Here is a 22767-nt window from a genome sequence, read left to right on the forward strand (position 1 = left end):
CCTGCGTGCAGCAACAAAGACATAACACAGCCAAAAAAAAAAAAAAAAAATCCATACATGTCTACTGAGTACCCTGCATGTCACGGCTTTGCTGGACGTGGGGCTGCCCTGACAGAGTGGGGCCTGCATCACTCTTCCCAGGTGGGAGCATGGAGGGAAACCCTGAGACCCTAAGAACACTTGGCTGAGGTTGAGTTCAATTTGGAACAGTGAGTGGCCAGAGCAGACATTTCATTCATCATCTATCAGAGCCCAGGACAGGAGAAGGAGAAAAACAATGACCTAGCTCAACCTTGACCCCTAATACTGACAATGATCCTAACCCTAAACTCTGACCCTGACCCTAAACCCTGACCTAACCTTACCTCTAGCCTATACCCTAAACCTGTACCTTACCCTAACCCATATTCATACCCATATCCTACCTGTACCCTAATTCTAACCCATACCCTAACACCCACACTCCAACACAGAACCCTAAGACCAAAGACCCTGAGACCAAAACCATAAACCTTAACCAATAAAACCATAACCATAATCAAACTGTAATGCATATTAATTAACCATATGCATAAATAAGTCATAACGATAAAAGTTAGATCGCAACAGCAAACATAAACCATAACCCACCCAGCCCCCACACCAGTCTCAGCCCTAGTGATAACCCTCCAAACCACTAACACCAAGCCAAATGAATAAAAATCACACAAATACATCATAAAAAAGAAAACGACATCAGTACACCTTATAAATAGGAATGTAAGAATCCTCCACAAAATAAGAGCAACATGAAACCAACCGAACATTAAACGGATGATGCTGCAAGCAAATGTCTCTACACCAGAAATGTCAGGTTGTTCAACATTAAAACTAAGCAATGTATTAAACCACAATAAAGGTGTGAAGTAAAAACACACGATCATATCAATTATTACAGAAAAAGCTATAATCAAAATCCAATGCTATTTCATGATACAAACACTCAAGAAAGTAGGAATAAAAGGAAATTTGTTCAATATGGAAAAGAGTAGTATACAAAGCCACAGGAAACATCATGCTCAAGTTAGAGATTTATTCTTGAAATCAGGAACAAGGCCAGGAAGCTGGCCTTCACCACTGTTACTCAATAGTGTACTAGAGGTTCTACCCAGTCTTGAGGAAACAAAAGGCACCCATGTGTCAAAGGAAAAATTAAAACTGTGTCTATGCACGGAACACAGACCACATCATCTTATAAATAAAACTTCCTGTATCAACAAAAAATTATTTGAGCTAGTCAACTAATTCAGCAAAATTATAGGAAAACTATCAGGCTCGGAGTCTGATGTGGCCGACTGTAGGGAGCTCCGCAACCCATTGGTACCGAACCACTCCCCTCGAAAATGATCCAATTAATGTTCCAATTGACAGGCTCCTGGATTAGAAATAACCTTTAAATCGTAGCAATAAAAAAAGCTTGGTGGGGAGTTGACCTAAACCCAATCCTAACTTGCAAAAGAAGGGAAGCTGAAGTTGAAGGTTTGAGGCCATCAATCTTGTGGCATATCTTAGATGAAAAACATCAGCAAACTAGACAAGAAAAGGATTACTGACCAAAACTGAAGGAAAACAGCTAACAGGACTTATGTGAGATTGATTCATTATAAGGAATTGGCTGACTGGCTCATGCAACTGCAGAGGCTAACAAAGCTGAAGATCTGTAAGAACGGGCAATCTAGGATTGGTTCAAGATGGCAGAGTAGAAGGATGTGCTCTCACTCCCTCTTGTGAGAGCACCGGAATCACAACTAACTGCTGAACAATCATCAAAAGGAAGACACTGGAACTCACCAAAAAAGATACCCCACATCCAAAGACAAAGGAGAAGCCACAATGAGATGGCAGGAGGGGCGCAATCACAATAAAATCAAATCCCATAACTGCTGGGTGGGTGACTCACAAACTGGAAAACACTTATACCACAGAAGTTCACCCATTGGAGTGAAGATTCTGAGCCCCATGTCACACTTCCCAACCTGGGGGTCCAGCAACAGGAGGAGGAATTCCTAGAGAATCAGACTTTGAAGGCTAGAGGGATTTGATTGCAGGGCTTCGACAGGACTGGGGGAAACAGAGACTCCACTCTTGGAGGGCAAACACAAACTAGTGTGCGCACTGGGACCCAGGGGAAGGAGCAGTGACCCCATAGGAGACTGAACCACCCCTACCTGCTAGTGTTGGAGGGTCTCCTGCAGAGGCGGGGGGGGGCTGTGGCTGACCATGAGGACAAGGACACCGGCAGCAGAAGTTCTGGGAAGTACTGCTTGGCGTGAGTCCGCCATTAGCCCCACCAAAGACCCCGGGTAGGCTCCAGTGTTGGGTCACCTCAGGCCAACCAACCAACAGAGAGGGAACCCAGCCCCACCCATCAGCAGATAAGCGGATTAAAGTTATACGGAGCTCTGCCCACCAGAGCAACACTCAGCTCTACCTACCACCAGTCCCACCCATCAGGAAACTTGCACAAGCCCCTTAGATAGCCTCATCCACGAGAGAGCAGACAGCAGAAGCAAGAAGAACTACAATCCTGCAGCCTGTGGAACAAAAACCACATTCACAGAAAGATAGACAAGATGAAAAGGCAGAGGGCTATGCACCAGATAAAGAAACAAGATAAACCCCCAGAAAAACAACTAAATGAAGTGGAGATAGGCAACCTCCCAGAAAAAGAATTCAGAATAATGAGAGTGAAGATGATCCAGGACCTCGGAAAAAGAATGGAGGCAAAGATCGAGAAGATGCAAGAACTGATTAACAAAGACCTAGAAGAATTAAAGAACAAACAGAGAGGAACAACACAGTAACTGAAATGAAAAATACACTAGAAGAAATCAATAGCAGAATAACTGAGGCAGAAGAACAGATAAGTGACCTGGAAGACAGAATGGTGGAATTCACTGCCACAGAACAAAGAAAAAAGAATGGGGGAAATCGGGAAAATGGCGGAAGAGTAAGATGTGGAGATCACCTTCCTCCCCACAGATACACCAGAAATACATCTACATGTGAAACAACTCCTACAAAACACCTACTGAACACTGGCAGAAGACCTCAGACCTCCCAAAAGGCAAAAAACTCCCCATGTACCTGGGTAGGGCAAAAGAAAAAAGAATAAACAGAGACAAAAGAATAGGGATGGGACCTGCACCAGTGGGAGGGAGCCGTGAAGGAGGAAAGGTTTCCACACACTAGGAAGCCCCTTCACGAGCGGAGACTGGGGGTGGGGGGGGGAAGCTTCGGAGCCGCAGAGGAGAGCACAGCAACAGGGGTGCAGAGGGCAAAGCAGAGAGATTCCCGCACAGAGGATCGATGCCGACCAGCACTCACCAGCCTGAGAGGCTTGTCTGCTCACCTGCGGGGGTGGGCGGGGCTGGGAGCTGAGGCTTGGGATTCGGTCGGAGAGCAGGGAGAGGACTGGTGGCGTGAACACAGCCTGCAGGGGGTTAGTGCACCACGGCTAGCTGGGAGGGAGTCCAGGGAAAAGTCTGGACCTGCCGAAGAGGCAAGAGACTTTTTCTTCCCTCTTTGTTTCCTGGTGCACGAGGAGAGATTAAGAGCGCTGCTTAAAGGAGCTCAAGAGACGGGCGCGAGCTGCGGCTAACAGAGCAGACTCCAGAGACGGGCATGAGATGCTAAGGCTGCTGCCGCCACCACCAAGAAGCCTGTGTGCGAGCACAGCTCACTATCCACACCTCCCCTTCCGGGAGCCTGTGCAGCTTGCCACTGCCAGGGTCCCGGGATCCAGGGACAACTTCCCCGGGAGAACGCATGGCACACCTCAGGCTGGTGCAACGTCATGTTGGCCTCTGCCGCCGCAGGCTTGCCCCGCATCCGCACCCCTCCCTCCCGCCGGCCTGAGTGAGCCAGAGTCCCAGAAGCAGCTGCTCCTTTAACCCCGTGCTGTCTGAGCGAAGAACAGACGCCCTCCGGCGACCTACACGCAGAGGCAGGGCCAAATCCAACACTGAGCCCCGGGAGCTGTGCGACCAAAGAAGAGAAAGGGAAATCTCTCCCAGCAGCCTCAGAAGCAGCGGATTAAAGCTCCACAATCAACTTGATGTACCCTGCATCTGTAGAATACATGAATAGACAATGAATCATCCCAAATTGAGGAGGTGGACTTTGAGAACAAGATTTATTATTTTTCCCCTTTTCCTCTTTTTGTGAGTGTGTATGCCTCTGTGTGAGATTTTGTCTGTATAGCTTTGCTTTCACCATTTGTCCTAGGGTTCTCTACCTGTTGGTTTTTTTTTTTCTTAAAAAAATATTTTTTCTTAATATTTTTTTATTTTATTTTATCTTTATCTTCTTTCCTTCCTTCCTTCCTTCCTCTTTCCTCCCTCCCTGCCCCTCCCACCCCTCTCTCTCTCTCTCTCTCTCTCTCTCTCTCTCTCTCTCTCTTCTTTCTTTCTTTCTTTCTTTCTTTCTTTCTTTCTTTCTACTTTTTCTCCCTTTTATTCTGAGCTGTCTGGATGAAAGGCTCTTGGTGCTGCAGCCAGGAGTCAGTGCTGTGCCTCTGAGGTGGGAGAGCCAACTTCAGGACACTGGTCCACAATAGACCTCTCAGCTCCACATAGTATCAAACGGCGAATATCTCCCAGAGATACCCAATCTCAACACCAGCACTCAGCTTCACTAAACGACCAGAAAGCTACAGTGCTGGACACCCTATGCCAAACAACTAGCAAGACAGGAACACAGCCCCACCCATTAGCAGAGAGGCTGCCTAAAATCATAATAAGGCCACAGACACCTCAAAACACACCATGAGATGTGGACCTGGCCACCAGAAAGACAAGATCAGGCCTCATCCACCAGAACACAGGCACTAGTCCCTCCACCATGAAACCTACACAACCCACTGAACCAACCTTACCCACTGGGTACAGACACCGAAAACAACGGGAAATACGAACCTGCAGCCTGCAAAAAGGAGACCCCAAACACAGTAAGATAAGCAAAATGAAAAGACAGAAAAACACACAGCAGATGAAGGAGCAAGGTAAAAACCCAACAGACCTAACAAATGAAGAGGAAATAGGCAGTCTACCTGAAAAAGAATTCAAAAAAATGATATTAAAGATGATCCAAAATCTTGGAAATAGAATAGAGAAAATGCAAGAAACATTTAACAAGGACGTAGGAGAACAAAAGAGGAAACAAGCAATGATGAACAACACAATAAATGAAATTAAGAATACTCTAGAAGGGATTAATAGCAGAATAACTGAGGCAGAAGAACAGATAAGTGACCTGGAAGATAAAATAGTGGAAATAATTACTACAGAGCAGAATAAAGAAAAAAGAATGAAAAAAATTGAGGACAGTTTCAGAGACCTCTGGGACAATATTAAATGCACCAACATTCGAATTATAGGGGTCCCAGAAGAAGAAGAGAAAAAGAAAGGGACTGAGAAAATATCTGAAGAGATTATAGTTGAAAACTTCCTTAATATGGGAAAGGAAATAGTTAATCAACTCCAGGAAGCACAGACAGTCCCATACAGGACACGCCAAGACACATATTAATCAACTGTCAAAAGTTAAATACAAAGAAAACATATTAAAAGCAGCAAGAGAAAAACAACAAATAACACACAAGGGAATCCCCATAAGGTTAACAGCTGATCTTTCAGCAGAAACACTGCAAGCCAGAAGGGACTGGCAGGACATATTTAAAGTGATGAAGGAGAAAAAGCTACAACCAAGATTACTCTACCCAGCAAGGATCTCATTCAGATTTGAAGGAGAAATTAAAACATTTACAGACAAGCAAAAGCTGAGAGAGTTCAGCACCACCAAACCAGCTTTACAACAAATGCTAAAGCAACTTCTCCAGGCAAGAAACACAACAGAAGGAAAAGACCTACAATAACAATCCCAAACAATTAAGAAAATGGGAATAGGAACATACATATCAATAATTACCTTAAATGTAAATGGATTAAATGCTCCAACCAAAAGACACAGACTGGCTGAATGGATACAAAAATAAGACCCATATATATGCTGTCTACAAGAGACCCACTTCAGACCTAGAGACACATTCAGACTGAAAGTGAGGGGATGGAAAAAGATATTCCATGCAAATGGAAATCAAAAGAAAGCTGGAGTAGCAATTATCTTATCAGACAAAACAGACTTTAAAATAAAGAGTATTAGAAGAGACAGAGAAGAACACTACATAATGATCAAAGGATCGATCCAAGAAGAAGATATAATAATTATAAATATTTATGCACCCAACATAGGAGCACCTCAATACATAAGGCAAATACTAACAGCCATAAAAGGGGAAATCAACAGTAACACAATCATAGTAGGGGACTTTAACACCCCACTTTCACCAATGGACAGATCATCCAAAATGAAAATCAATAAGGAAACACAAGCTTTAAATGATACATTAAACAAGAAGGACTTAATTGATATTTATAGGACATTCCATCCAAAAACAACAGAATACACATTTTTCTCAAGTGCTCATGGAACATTCTCCAGGACAGATCACACCTTGGGTCACAAATCAAGCCTTGGTAAATTTAAGAAAATTGAAATTGTATCAAGTATCTTTTCCGACCACAATGCTATGAGACTAGGTATCAATTACAGGAAACGATCTGTAAAAAATACAAACACATGGAGGCTAAACAATACACTACTTAATAACGAAGTGATCACTGAAGAAATCAAAGAGGAAATCAAAAAATACCTAGAAACAAATGACAATGGAGACATGACGACCCAAAAACTATGGGATGCAGCAAAAGCAGTTCTAAGAGGGAAGTTTATAGCAATACAGTCCTACATTAAGAAACAGGAAACATCTCAAATAAACAACCTAACCTTGCACCTAAAGCAATTAGAGAAAGAAGAACAAAACAACCCCAAAGTCAGCAGAAGGAAATAAATCATAAAGATCAGATCAGAAATAAATGAAAAAGAAATGAAGGAAACGATAGCAAAGATCAATAAAACTAAAAGCTGGTTCTACTTTTTTTTTTTTTTTTTTTTTTGCAGTACGCGGGCCTCTCACTGCTGTGGCCTCTCCTGTTGCGGAGCACAGGCTCCGGACGCACAGGCTCAGCGGCCATGGCTCACGGGCCCAGCCGCTCCGCGGCATGTGGGATCTTCCCGGACCAGGGCACGAACCCGTGTCCCCTGCATCGGCAGGCGGACTCTCAACCACTGCGCCACCAGGCAAGCTCTAAAAGCTGGTTCTTTGAGAAGATAAACAAAATTGATAAACCATTAGCCAGACTCATCAAGAAAAAAAGGGAGAAGACTCAAATCAATAGAATTAGAAATGAAAAAGGAGAAGTAACAAGTGACACTGCAGAAATACAAAAGATCATGATAGATTACTACAAGCAACTCTATGCGAATAAAATGGACAACCTGGAAGAAATGGACAAATTCTTAGAAATGCACAACTTGCCAAGACTGAATCAGGAAGAAATAGAAAATATGAACAGACCAATCACAAGCACTGAAATTGAAACTGTGATTAAAAATCTTACAACAAACAAAAGCCCAGGACCACATGGCTTCACAGGTGAATTCTATCAAACATTTAGAGAAGAGCTAACACCTATTCTTCTCAAACTCTTCCAAAATAGAGCAGAGGGAGGAACATTCTCAAACTCATTCTACGAGGCCACCATCACCCTGATACCAAAACCAGACAAGGATGTCACAAAGAAAGAAAACTACAGGCCAATATCACTGATGAACATAGATGCAAAAATCCTCAACAAAATACTAGCAAACAGAATCCAACAGCACATTAAAAGGATCATACACCATGATCAAGTGGGGTTTATTCCTGGAATGCAAGGATTCTTCAATAGACGCAAATCAATCAACGTGATACACCATATTAACAAATAGAAGGAGAAAAACCATATGATCATCTCAATAGATGCAGAGAAAGCTTTTGACAAAATTCAACACCCATTTATGATAAAAACGCTGCAGAAAGTAGGCATAGAGGGAACTTTGCTCAACGTAATAAAGGCCATAAACAACAAACCCACAGCCAACATCATCCTCAATGGTGAAAAACTGAAACCATTTCCACTAAGACAAGGTTGCCCACTCTCACCACTCTTATTCAACATAGTTTTGGAAGTTTTAGCCACAGCAATCAGAGAAGAAAAGGAAATAAAAGGAATCCAAATCGGCAAAGAAGAAGTAAAGCTGTCACTGTTTTCAGATGACATGATACTATACATAGAGAATCCTAAAGATGCTACCAGAAAACTACTAGAGCTAATCAATGAATTTGGTAAAGTAGCAGGATACAAATTTAATGCACAAATCTCTGGCATTCCTATACACTAATGATGAAAAATCTGAAAGTGAAATCAAGAAAACACTCCCATTTACCATTGCAACAAAAAAAAAATAAAATATCTAGGAATAAACCTACCAAAGGAGACAAAAGAGCAGTATGCAGAAAATTATAAGACACTGATGAAAGAAATTAAAGATGATACAAATAGATGGAGAGATATACCATGTTCTTGTGTTGGAAGAATTACCATTGTGAAAATGACTCTACTACCCAAAGCAATCTACAGATTCAATGCAATCCCTATCAAACTACCACTGGCATTTTTCACAGAACTAGATCAAAAATTTCACAATTTGTATGGAAACACAAAAGACCCTGAATAGCCAAAGCAATCTTGAGAACAAAAAATGGAGCTGGAGGAATTAGGCTCCCTGACTTCAGACTATACTACAAAGCTACAGTAATCAAGACAGTATGGTACTGGCACAAAAACAGAAATATAGATTGATGGAAGAGCATAGAAAGCACAGAGATAAACCCATGCACATATGGTCACCTTATCTTTGATAAAGGAGGCAGGATTGTACAGTGGAGAAAGGAAAGAGTCTTCAACAAGTGGTGCTGGGAAAACTGGACAGGAACATGTAAAAGTATGAGATTACATCACTCCCTAACACCACAGACAGAAATAAGCTCAAAATGGATTAAAGACCTAAATGTAAGGCCAGACACTATCAAACTCTTAGAGGAAAACATAGGAAGAACACTCTATGACATAAATCACAGCAAGATCCTTTCTGACCCACCTCCTAGAGAAATGGAAATAAAACCAAAAATAAACAAATGGGACGTAACGAAACTTCAAAGCTTTTGCACAGCAAAGGAAACCATAAACAAGACCAAAACACAACCCTCAGAATGGGAGAAAATATTTGCAAATGAAGCAACTGACAAAGGATTAATCTCTAAAATTTACAGGCAGCTCATGCAGCTCAATAACAAAAAAACAAACAACCCAATCCAAAAATGGGCAGAAGACCTAAATAGACATTTCTCTAAAGAAGATACACAGACTGGCAACAAACACATGAAAGAATGCTCAACATCATTAATCATTAGAGAAATGCAAATCAAAACTACAATGAGATATCATCTCACACCAGTCAGAATGGCCATCATCAAAAAATCTAGAAACAATAAATGCTGGAGAGGGTGTGGAGAAAAGGGAACCCTCTTGCACTGCTGGTGGGAATGTGAATTGGTACAGCCCCTATGGAGAACAGTATGGAGGTTCCTTAAAAAACTAAAAATAGAACTACCATATGACACAGAAATCCCACTACTGGGCATATACACTGAGAAAACCATAATTCAAAAAGAGTCATGTACCAAAATGTTCATTGCAGCTCTACTGACAATAGCCAGGAGATGGAAACAACCTAAGTGTCCATCATCAGATGACTGGATAAAGAAGATGTGGCACATATATGCAATGGAATATTTCTCAGCCATAAAAAGACATGAAATTGAGCTATCTGTAATGAGGTGGATGGACCCAGAGTCTGTCATACGGAGTGAAGTTAAGTCAGAAAGAGAAAGACAAATACCATATGCTAACAGATATATATGGAATCTAAGGGAAAAAAATGTCATGAAGAACCTAGGGGTAAGACAGGAATAAAGACATAGACCTACTAGAGAATGGACTTGAGGATATGGGGAGGGGGAAGGGTAAGCTGTGACAAAGCGAGAGAGTGGCATGGACATATATACACTACCAAACGTAAAATAGATAGCTAGTGGGAAGCAGCCGCAGAGCACAGGGAGATCAGATCGGTGCTTTGTGACCACCTAGAGGGGTGGGATAGGGAGAGTGGGAGGGAGGGAAATGCAAGAGGGAAGAGTTATGGGAGCATATGTATATGTATAACTGATTCACTTTGTTATAAAGCATAAACTAACACACCATTGTAAAGCAATTATGCTCCAATAAAGATGTAAAAAAAAACAAACCCAAAACAATTAAAATGGGAATAGGAATATACATATCGATAATTACCTTAAATGTGAATGGATTAAATGTTCCAACCAAAAGACACAGGCTTGCTGAATGGAAACAAAAACAAGACCCATATATATGCTGTCTACAAGAGACCCACTTCAGACCTACGGGCACATACAGACTGAAAGTGAGGGGATGGAAAATGATATTCCATGCAAATGGAAATCAAAAGAAAGGTGGAGTAGCAATACTCGTATCAGCTAAAATAGACTAAAATAAAGAATGTTACAAGAGACAAGGAAGGACACTACATAATCATCAACGGATCAATCCAAGAAGATATAACAGCTTTAAATATATATGCACCCAACATAGGAGAACCTCAATAAATAAGGCAACAGATAACAGCTATAAAAGGGGAAATCGACAGTAACATAATAACAGTGAGGGACTTTTAACACCTCACTTACACCAATGGACAAATCATCCAAACAGAAAATTAATAAAGAAACACAAGATTTGAATGACACAATAGACCAGATAGATTTAATTGATATTTATAGAACATTCCATCCAAAAACAGCTGATTACACTATCTTCTCAAGTGCTCATGGAACATTCTCCAGGATAGACCACATCTTAGGTCACAAATCAAGCATCAGTAAATTTAAGAAAATTGAAATCATATCAAGCATCTTTTCTGACCACAATGCTATGAGATTAGAAATCAATTACAGGGAAAAAAACATAAAAACCCCAAACACATGGAGGCTAAACAATACGTTACTAAGTAACCAAGAGATCACTGAAGAAATCAAAGAGGAAATCAAAAGATACCTAGAGACAAATGACAATGAAAACATGATGATCCAAAACCAATGGGATGCAGCAAAAGCAGTTGTAAGAGGGAAGTTTATAGCAATACAAACCTACCTTAAGAAATAAGAAAAATCTCAAATAAACAATCTAAACTTACACCTAAAGGAACTAGAGAAAGAAGAACAAACAAAACCCAAAGTTAGTAGAAGGAAAGAAATCATAAAAATCAGAGCATAAATAAATGAAATAGAAAAAAGAAAACAATAGCAAAGATGAATAAAACTAAAAGCTGGTTATTTGAGAAGATAAACAAAATCGATAACCATTAGCCAGCCTCATCAAGAAAAAGAGGGAGAGGACTCAAATCAATAAAATTAGAAATGAAAAAGGAGAAGTTACAACAGACAATGCAGAAATACAAAGCATCCTAAGAGACTACTACAAGCTACTTTGCCAATAAAATGGACAACCTGGAAGAAATGGACAAATTCTTAGAAAGGTATAACCTTCCAAGACTGAAGCAGGAAGAAATGGGAAATATGAACAGACACATCACAAGTAATGAAATTGAAACTGTGATTAAAAATCGTCCAACAAACAAAAGTACAGTACCAGATGGCTTCACAGGTGAATTCTATCAAACATTTAGAGAAGAGCTAACACCCATCCTTCTCAAACTCTTTCAAAAAAATTGCAGAGGAAGGAACACTCCCACACTCATTCTATGAGGCCACCATCACCCTGATACCAAAACCAGACAAAGATACTACAAAAAAAGAAAATTACAGACCAATATCACTGGAGACTATAGATGCAAAAATCCTCAATAAAATACTATCAAACAGAATCCAACAACACATTAAAAGGATCACACACCATGATCAAGTGGGATTTATCCCAGGGATGCAAGGATTCTTCAATATACGCAAATCAATCAATGTGGTACACTATATTAACAAATTAAGAAGAAAAACCATATGATCCTCTCAATAGATGCAGAAAAAGCTTTTGATGAAATTCAACACCCATTTACGATAAAAACGCTCCAGAAAGTTGGCACAGAGGGAACCTACCTCAACATAATAAAGGCCATATACGACAAACCCACAGCAAACATCATTCTCAATGGTGAAAAACTGAAAGCATTTCCTCTAAGATCAGGAAGAAGACAAGGAGGTCCACTCTCACCACTATTATTCAACATAGTTTAGAAAGTCCTAGCCACGGCAATCAGAGAAGAAAAAGAAATAAAAGGAATACAAACTGGAAAAGAAGAAGTAAAGCTGTCACTGTTTGCAGATGACATGATACTATACATAGAGAATCCTAAAGATGCCACCAGAAAACTACTAGAGCTAATCAATGAATTTGGTAAAGTTGCAGGATACAAAATTAATGCACAGAAATCTCTTGCATTCCTGTACACTAACGATGAAAAATCTGAAAGAGAAATTAAGGAAACACTCCCATTTACCACTGCAACAAAAAGAATAAAATACCTAGGAATAAACCTACAAGGGAGACAAAAGACCTGTATGCAGAAAACTATAAGACACTGATGCAAGAAATTAAAGATGATACCAACAGATGGAGAGATATACCATGTTCTTGGATTGGAAGAATCAATACTGTGAAAATGACTATACTACCCAAAGCAATCTACAGATTCAATGCAATCCCTATCAAATTACCAATGGCATTTTTTACAGAAGTAGAACAAAAAAATCTTAAAATTTGTATGGAGACACAAAAGAACCTGAATAGCCAAAGCGGTCTTGAGGGAAAAAAACGGAGCTGGAGGAATCAGACTCCCTGACTTCAGACTATACTACAAAGCTACAGTAATTAAGACAACATGGTACTGGCACAAAAACAGAAATATAGATCAGTGGAACAGGATAGAAAGCCCAGAGGTAAACCCATGCACCTATGGTCAACTAATCTATGACAAAGGAGGCAAGGACATACAGTGGAGAAAACACAGTCTCTTCAATAAGTGTTGCTGGGAAAACTGTACAGCTACATGTAAAAGAATGAAATTAGAACACTCCCCAACACCATACACAAAAATAATCTCAAAATGGATTAGAGACCTAAATGTAAGACCGGACACTATAAAACTCTTGGGGGAAAACATAGAAAGAACACTCTTTGACATAAATCACAGCAAGATATTCTTTGATCCACCTCCTAGAGGAATGGAAATAAAAACAAAAACAAACAAATGGGACCTAATGAAACTTAAAAGCTTCTGCAAAGCAAAGGAAAGTACAAACAAGATGAAAAGACAACCCTCAGAATGGGAGAAAATATTTGCAAATGAATCATTGGACAAAGGATTAATCTCCAAAATATATAAACAGCTCATGCAGCTCAATATTAAAAAAACAAATAACCCAATCTAAAAATGGGCAGAAGACCTAAATAGACATTTCTCCAAAGAGGACATACAGATGGCCAAGAAGCATATGAAAAGCTGCTCAACATCACTAATGATTAGAGAAATGCAAATCAAAACTACAATGAGGTATCACCTCACACCAGTTAGAATGGGCATCATCAGAAAATCTACAAACAACAAATGCTGGAGAGGGTGTGGAGAAAAGGGAACCCTCTTGCACTGTTGGTAGGAATGTAAATTGATACAGCCACTATAGAGAATAGCATGGAGTTTCCTTAAAAAACTGAAAATAGAATTACCATATGACCCAGCAATCCCACTACTGGGCATATACCCAGAGAAAACCATAGTTCAAAAAGACACATGCACCCCAATGTTCATTACAGCACTGTTTACAATAGCAGGTCATGGAAGCAACCCAAACGCCCATCGACAGACGAATGGATAGAGAAGATGTGGTACATATATACAATGGACTATTACTCAGCCATAAAAAGGAACGAAATTGGGTCATTTGTAGAGACGTGAATGAATCTAGAGACTGTCATACAGAGTGAAGTAAGTCAGAAAGAGAAAAACAAATATCGCATATTAACGCATATATGTGGAACCTAGAAAAATGGTATGGATGAACCGGTTTGCAGGGCAGAAATTGAGAAAAAGATTAGAGAACAATCGTATGGACACCAAGGGGGGAAAGCAGCAGTGGTTGGAGGTGGTGGTGTGATGAATTGGGAGATTGGGATTGACATTTATACACTAATGTGTATAAAATGGATGACTAATAAGAACCTACTGTATAAAAAAATAAAATTTAAAAAAGAGAAACATATCAATTCATGAAAATCTATTTTATATGTATACACTAGCAATAAATAACCTGAAAAAAATTATGAAAACAATTCTATTTTAAATGTCAACATTAATATTTAAGAATATATTTAATCAAGATACAAGACTTGTTTTTATGTATGTAGAGTTGTCTATATGTTCAAAATTACTGGAAAGTAAATTACTTTTCAAAACACCATGTCAATACCATGCCGGAATAGCAGAGAAAACATCAAACTTCATATAGAGGCCAGCCTTACCCAGATCCAGTTCATCCAAAGTACACACGTAATTAGAGGCACTGTGGGAAGATTATATTAGGGGCTACTTTCTTCCGTATTGTGGATGACCTGGATGTGGTAGAAAGAGTTGGTTTTTTGAATTCCAATTTTACACATCATTCCACCAACAAATTACTAGAAATAATGCATTCAGTAAAGTAACAAAATCAATACACAAAAATCAGTTGCAGTTCTAAACACTAACAATGAACCATCAGAAAGAGAAAAAAAAAACCCTATTTACAATTCCATCAAAAAGAGTGAAATGGTATTTATTTAAATTTATGAATAAATTTAACCAAGGACGTGAAAGACCTGCACATGGAAAACTTTAAGACATTGATGAAGAAATTGAAAAAAAAACACAAATAAAGGGAAAGATATCCTGTTCTCATGGAATGGAAGAATTAACGTTGTTAAGATTTCCATTCTACCCAAAGCAATGTACATAGTGAATGTAATCCCTACCAAATTCCAATGTACTTTTTACAGAAACAGAGCAAATCATCCTAATATTTGTATGGAACCACAAAGGACCCCAGTTAGTCAAAGAGATCCTCAGAAAGGAGAACAGGCATCTCGCTCCTTGACCTCACACTACAGCACGAAGCCACAGTCACCAGAAGTGTGGACTTGGCACAAAAACAGGCGCGTGGGCAGCAGGAACAGAGGGCCCAGAATTAAACCCACGTGGATGGGGTCAGTTAATTTATGACAAACGGGCTAAGGACACACCAAGGGGAAGGAGAGTCCCCACAATAAGCAGTGCTGGGAAAAATGGACACCACTAAGTCATGCCGGTTACACTGCCCACAAAACTGACGAAAGCCCAGTTTTCAACGTGAAGCCCTTCCTGGGTCGTATGAAGACGGACCGCTCCTCAGCAGTCAGTCGCACACAGGAAGCTTCTCCCCACTTTTCTTCACTGTTTTCTCACTTTTTCCTTCCGGTCGTCAGGAAACTCAGCTCCAGTCTGCATGGACGCAGTCCTGTGTTGTTCTGAAGCTGAACCCTAGCGAGCCCTAAGGAGACTGAGCTCCTGTTGGCAGAGATGCTGACCCGAAGCATCCCAGGCCCAAGCGGTGCTTGAGGCAACAGAATTCCTTTCAGGTGTGCAGAGCCAAGTCCCAGGTGGAATGCGCATGCGCCGTGGGTCAGCGAGGTTGGCTTGGCCCCCCTGTGACAGTCCCCGAACTGCAGGCCGCGCCTCACTCACAGTTCACTGGTAACAGCGCTCCCTGCAGGCAGAACTGCTGAATCCATTTAACTGTGGTAATTCAAACTGAAATGGAGATAACACTCCACAACTTTCTTAAAAATAGTTAAGGAACAATTAATTGGAAACCGCACGGAATGAAATGAATGTAGATGCAAACTTACATAAAATTCACTCAAAATTATTCATAGAAAAAATTTAAATACAAAACTATTCAAAATTATAGAAGAAAACACAGAAGAAAATTGACAGGAGCTTGGGTTTGGTCATGTAGATCCTGAGCTCCAAGTTTTAACAAAAAACACAAAAAGCCAATCCACAAAGAAAAACAAGGAATATCATGGACTCTGTAAAATTAAAGATTTCTACTCTGTGAAAGGCCTTATTCAGAAAATCAGAAGACAAGCCACAGACTGAGAAAAATATTTGTAAACATATATCTAAAAAAGGATTTGTTTCAAAATATACAAAGAACTCTAACACAAACAACGCCATTAAAAATAGGGAAAGCTCTGAATAAACACCTGATCAAAGAATTATACAGATAGTACACAAAACCATGCCCTTGACCAGGGGCAGAGAAACAATGGTCCAGCTCAAGTCCCTAAGTCATGTGTGACCCTAGACTAATCCTGTCCTTCCTGGAGGCCTCAGAGAGATGGAGAGGGAGGAAGGGAAAGAGGGCCAGTTATGCTTAAACCTAACTCTAACCCTGAACACTCTCACCACTTTCGTTCCAAGGTCTAGGAAGTCCTAGCCATACTAATTAGATGAGAAAAAGAAATAAAAGGAATCTAATGGCAGAGGAAAAAGTAAAACTGTCACTGTTTGTAGATGACATGGTACTGTATAGAACAGCCTGAAGAAGACACCCCAAAACAGATAGGATCCATTGGAAAATTCAGTTAAGTTGCAGGATAGAAAATTAATCTACAGAAATCGGTTGCATTTCTATACACTCACAACAAACTATCAGAATGAGAAATTAAGAAAACAACTCCACTGACAATAACATTAACACAAATAAAATACCTAAGGGTTACATCTAAACCAGGCAGTAAAAGACGTGTACTCAGGAAACTGGAAGACCTTGATGAAAGAAATTGAAGACCACACAAACAAATGGAAAAATATGCTGTGCTAATGGATTTGAACAATTCGTATTGTTAAAATGATTCCACACCTCACGGCAATCTAGAGATTCAATACCATTCCTATCCTATCAAAATACCAATGGGATTATTTGGAGAACTAAAACAAAGAATTCTAAAATGTGTATGGAAACACAAAAGAACCTGAAAAGTCAATACCATCTTAAGAGAAGCACAAACCTGGACATGTTACGCTCCCTGATTTCAAACTATACTACAAACCTAGAATCATCAGAACAATATGGTATTGGCACCAAAGAAACACAATAGATCCATGGAACAGAACTAAGAGCACAGAAATAAACCCACAGTTTATGGTTAGTTCATCTATGACAGCGGAGGTGAGAATATACAATGGGGAAAAGATAGCCTCTTCGATAACTATGTTGGGAAAACTGGACAGCTACATGCACGAGAATCAAACTGGAATCCTTTCTCATACCATCTATAAAAACCTCAAAATGAATCAAATACTTCAGTGTAAGACCTGAAGCCATAAAACTCCTAGAAGAAAACATATGCAGTATGCTCTCTGACATCAGTCTTAGCAATATTTTGGGGATCTGTCTCCTTAAGCAAGGGAAACAAAAGCAAAAGAAGCCAACGGGACTCCATCCAACTGAAAAGCTTTTCAATGGCAAAGGAACCATCCACAAAATGAAAAGGCAGCTTACTGAATGTGAGAAGATATTTGCAAATAATATATGTGGTAAGGGGTTCACATCCAAAATAGACCAAAAACTCACACAACTCAACCTGCAAAAAACAAAACCAATTAAAAAATTGGCAGACGATCAAGCATTTTTCCAAAGAATATATACAGATGGGCAACAGACACATGAAAGGATAAACAATATCACTTATCATCACGGAAACGCACACGCAAACCACAATGAGATTATCACCTCACACCTGAAAGAATGGCTATCAACCAAAAGACAACAAATAACAAGTACTGGCAAATGTGTGGAGAAAAGGGAACCCTCATGCATTTTGTTGGGAATGTTCATTGGTACAGCCACTATGGAAAACAGTATGGAGGTTCCTCAAAAAATTAAAAGTAGCACTACCATATGATGCAGGAATTATACCAGGCCACCACTCTGATTCCACCCAGGTAACCCTATGTCCCCTCCTTGTATGTGTGGACGTAGGGGGTTTATGTGGAGTGGGTCTACTTCAAGCAAGAGCAGGTCAGAAGCCTGGTGGGCTGGTCATATCCACACTCCAGGTCAAAGCTGGCTGGGTCGGATGTGGAGAGCTGGGGCAGTGCCCTTTTGCCCGAGGTTTATCCCAAGCCCTCTAGAGGCATCTCTTTCCTCCCAGGTGGATATCTGAGCAGACACAGCTCTGTGCCTGATCTGGAAGCAGAAGAAGCAGAAGAAGCAGCAATAAGATAAAGGCCTGGCAGGGCTCTGATACATCCGGGCCAGGCTGGCTGCTGGTCACTGTCATTGCAGAGCCCCACCCCACAGAGCCATGAGGAGCTTGTTGATGGCAACACTCAATCCATCTCCCCAAGTGAGGGGCCACTGCACCACACTGCCAACGAGGGCCAATGCAGCATCCTGGTGAGTGTGTCCACAGAGGGTTCTCCAGAACCAGGGCCCAGAGATGAATGGGAAAGGCCTCCTGCCTGCATACCACCCAAGCCATTCTCCAGGGTCCCGTCCTGGGCTTACGTGCAGCTCAGCACATCCAGCTCTGACATGAAACACTATGTCAACCTTCCCCTGAGTCAGCTGGAGGACCTGGAGCCCACCAAGGCAGAGACCAAAGGTGGGAAGGGCGGGGGTGGGTGCATGTGAGTGTGTGGGAGGGCTGAGTTCTGGGCCACACAGGGAGGAGTACCCAGAGGCTGGTGTTGGGCGAGGAGCAAAGACTGGCTCCAGACCACCCATCTGGTGGACTGCAGTCTGAGAAGTTCCTGGGCTGGGACTTCTCTAGAAGGCTCTGGGAAGATTTCTGTCCTTGGAAAAGAACATGGAAAGGCAGGCATGTGGGTAATCTTTTCTTCTCTCACAGCTCCAGCCAGAGACCCAGAGCCAGGTCAAAATTCACCACCCCTGCAGGGAGAGCATGCACCAGCTCTTGCAGGAGACCCAAAGCCATTTCAGAAACCACCACACACCCAGGCAGAGCTGGCTCTGCTACCACCACCGCTGTCAACTCCCGATCTACACCATCAACCCACTCCCCCACCCAAAATTTACTTTCCTTCCCCTGTAGTTGTTTGCATTTGTGTGGTTTGTAATTTTATTTTTTCCCCCACATTATTTACGGCACCCCGTCCTTTAGGTTTTACGTGTGAAATAATAAAATTTAAACTTTTTCTATTTTAAATTGTGCAATTAAGTATTCACAACGCTGTGCAAATATCACCACTGAATAGTTTCAGACTATTTAATTCCCCCCAAATAAAACCCTGTCTCCAAAGCACACACTCCCTATTCCTCCCTCCCCCAGCCTCTCACAACCCCTAATCCTCTTCCTTTACCTGTTTCTTTACCTATTCTGGATGTTTCCTATAAACGAAACTATACAAAAGGTGACTTTTTGTGTCTGCCCACATATTTTAAGAGGGGACTGGTGAATTTTTATTTTTTTTAAATTTGAAATAGCATTTTTGTTATTTAAAAGGGAAATCCAGATGGATTAAAGATGAGAGGTATAAAACGAAACCCTTTTAGTAAATATATGCAGAATCTCGGGGTAGACACTGTTCTAAATGTGACACCTAAGCCAGAAGACAGAAGGGAAATGCTTAGCTCCTCCTGTGGCATTAGTCTAAAACCATGGATTTTTACGACCCAACATGTAAATCATAACATATTCAAATATAGTTATTTACGATATGGGAGTGTCATAGGGTGGAAGAGAGAATGTGCCAAATAACCTGATTTAGAAATGTATGGGGCCTCCCTGGTGGCGCAGTGGTTGAGAGTCCGCCTGCCGATGCAGGGGATACGGGTTCGTGCCCCGGTCTGGGAGGATCCCATATGCCGCGGAGCGGCTGGGCCCGTGAGCCATGGCCGCTGAGCCTGCGCGTCCGGAGCCTGTGCTCCGCAACGGGAGAGGCCACAACAGTGAGAGGCCCGCGTAAGGGAAAAAAAAAAAAAAAAAAAAAAAAAAAGAAATGTATGAAAAAAACTCACTGTTATTGGTGGGGCAAAAGGTACTTGCTTGACCTAGTTAACTATGGACAAGAATGTAATCTGTAGAACAAAGGCAAACTGTGCCATACGTAAATACTGGACTCTCTAAGTTCTTTCCATGGTGTTAGTAGCTAACAATACTGAAACTACTATATCTGTACTAAGCTGGAATGGAGCAAGCAATAAATTCAATGAATGACAAATGTTGGAAGCCAGGTTTCTTACCGTTGGAGTGGGAAGTTACAGATAAGCAAAGGCAGATGGTTACAATACTCATGTAATAACGGACAGATTACATTTCCTCAACTTGAAAAAATTTTGTGCATCAAAAGGTGCTATGAGAAAGTGAAAACACAGCCCACAGAACTGAAGAAAATATGTGCACGTGATATATCTGACAGGAGTCTGTCCTTCAGAATACATCAAGAACTTTTACAAATCATCCACAAAAAGACAACCCAAATTTTAAAATGGAAAAGGACTTGAACACACTTTTCTCCAGACAAGAAACATAGATGGTCAATAAGCACATAAAAAGATGTGTACGAAGATAAAAAGAAACCCACAAGATGGAATTATGTCAGAGGAAAGCAGGAGCAAATAGAAAGAGCTCTCAATAGCCAAAGCAGGAATGAATTGCGCAGCCAATACTGCTGGATTATGACCAAAAGCTTAAAATAACTTTCTGGGTGGGGTGTCCACGCTGGTAAAAAGAAATGATTAGATAGTGTTTTGTTGTTTTTTAATGAGTACTGTTGAATAGAAGTCTCCTACGTTTAAGTATTCCAAACAGCTGATGTAGATACTCAGCCACTCATTAAGGAGGTGGGGCTAACTCCCCTCTCCTGAAGTGTGAGTGCCGCATAGTGACTTCATCTTGAAGAAGACGCAAAGTATGGACTTGGGGAAAAAGTAACTTCACAATGGGGAAAATATGACAAAAACTACCTCAGCCAGGAGGGCACAGTTAACATGAACAGTGTTGCTTTGATGTATGTTCCTATGATATAAAGTAACGAGAAAGCACTTTACCTCTGTGCTATGCTTCCTTAAAACCCATGACCCCATTCTAATCGCAAGAAAAACATCAAGTAAATCCCAATGCAGGACAGTCTACAAAATACCTGACTAGTCCTCCTCAACACTACCAAGGTCATTGAGAGAAGGATAGTGGGAGAAAATGTCAAAGCCAGAAAGATCCTAAAGTGACATGATGACTCAATGCCATGTGATACCCTGGATGGGATCCTAGGACAGAAAAAAGGGAGAATGAAGGGAACCCAAATAAAATATGGATTTTAGTTAGTAGTAAGGTATCCATATTTGTCGATTAACTGTGACAATTCTGTAGAAAACGAATGAAAGGTGAAATTAAAGGTCAAAAACGACAAGCTATTGCATCAAACTATAAATCTAGGATAAAACAGTGATTTCCTAACAATATACAAACAAAATAAACCATAAAATATGGAAAATACAAGCAGACCAATTAACCATGCTATGACCCTTTCTCCCTGCTAGCTCTCCTCTCGTTGTTCTGGGGTCTTCCTCTCCTGGGACATTGAAGAACAGGGATAGAGTTGTTTGGCAGCTCCCCTTAGATCTGACCCCACCCAGTGTCTTCATCCACTGAAAGCAAACTGTTCCAGGGCAGATGGACTCACAAGCTTGACCTACCCAGGCACTTTAAAAAGATCCAGTCCACCCACCCAAATACGTATTAGGAGTGCGTAAATCCCATGGGCTCAGATTCCATGTAGGAGATGATACTCAGTCCACCATCTCATTCTATTTCTCAATCTTGAAAGACTGGTTATCCAATCTTTTGGAATTCACCTTTTCATTGCCTGATGAACCATTTGGATGGCTTACTCTTCCCCTCCCCCACCTTTCCACTCAAACACTCAACAACTTTATTTGCCTATGGCTGGTTTCTTGGGATGTGAAGGACGGGGCTGGCAGCAACCTGGGCTTCATGCGCCCTCTGGTGGGCTTCAGAGGCAAGGAGCAGAATTGTGACCAACCCGAAAGGACTTGCCAGTCTGGAGGCCACAGTCAATACAGTCTAGGGGAGGGTTGCAGTGTTCCTCATGACTGTTGGATGACCACATGTTCTGCCGAGACTTCATCTGCTTCAAACAGTCCTTGTCCACTTCCCACTTGGTGAGGATAAAGAGGAGGATACCACAGGGGAAGCTGATGGCCCAGGCTAGCCCCACAGCTTTCATGGGGTTCTTGCCGCTCTTCCTGGGAATGTATTCCAGCTCAGGGGATGGGGCTTGGGCTCCTCCTCACACTCTATGGAGCTGTGGCTTTGCAGTGCCCAGGTCCTGTTCTGGGAACCCTTGTTAGCTGTGGCTCCTGACAGAATCCCTTTGAAAGCCACTTCCACATCACTGAGGGCTCATCACCCTGGTGCCAGGGGAGTGAGCTTCACTGTCATCTCCTCAGACACAGGACGTGAAGGACTGCAGTAGGGCTCATGTGAGACACGCGAAGGAAATCTGAGAAAAGGTTTTCAAACCTGGAGGGCACGGGCATTTCTTGCCCCCTGGCCCTCCAGTGCCACAGCAGCT

General features: G+C 41.3%; 1 pseudogene across 1 annotated transcript in view; it reads left to right on the forward strand.

Moving 5' to 3' along the window:
* LOC309798677 (E3 ubiquitin-protein ligase RNF6-like) overlaps positions 1-22767 on the forward strand; it is a 100202-nt pseudogene that overhangs the window by 54472 nt on the left and 22963 nt on the right. Inside the window, exons 3-4 of the transcript in view lie at positions 18497-18607; positions 18725-18815. The product of the transcript in view is annotated as an E3 ubiquitin-protein ligase RNF6-like (transcript). The remainder of the gene's footprint in view (positions 1-18496; positions 18608-18724; positions 18816-22767) is intronic.

This window comes from Mesoplodon mirus (genome assembly GCF_964341445.2).
Source record: "Mesoplodon mirus genome assembly, chromosome: 2".
Taxonomy (NCBI): Eukaryota; Metazoa; Chordata; class Mammalia; order Artiodactyla; family Ziphiidae; genus Mesoplodon; species Mesoplodon mirus.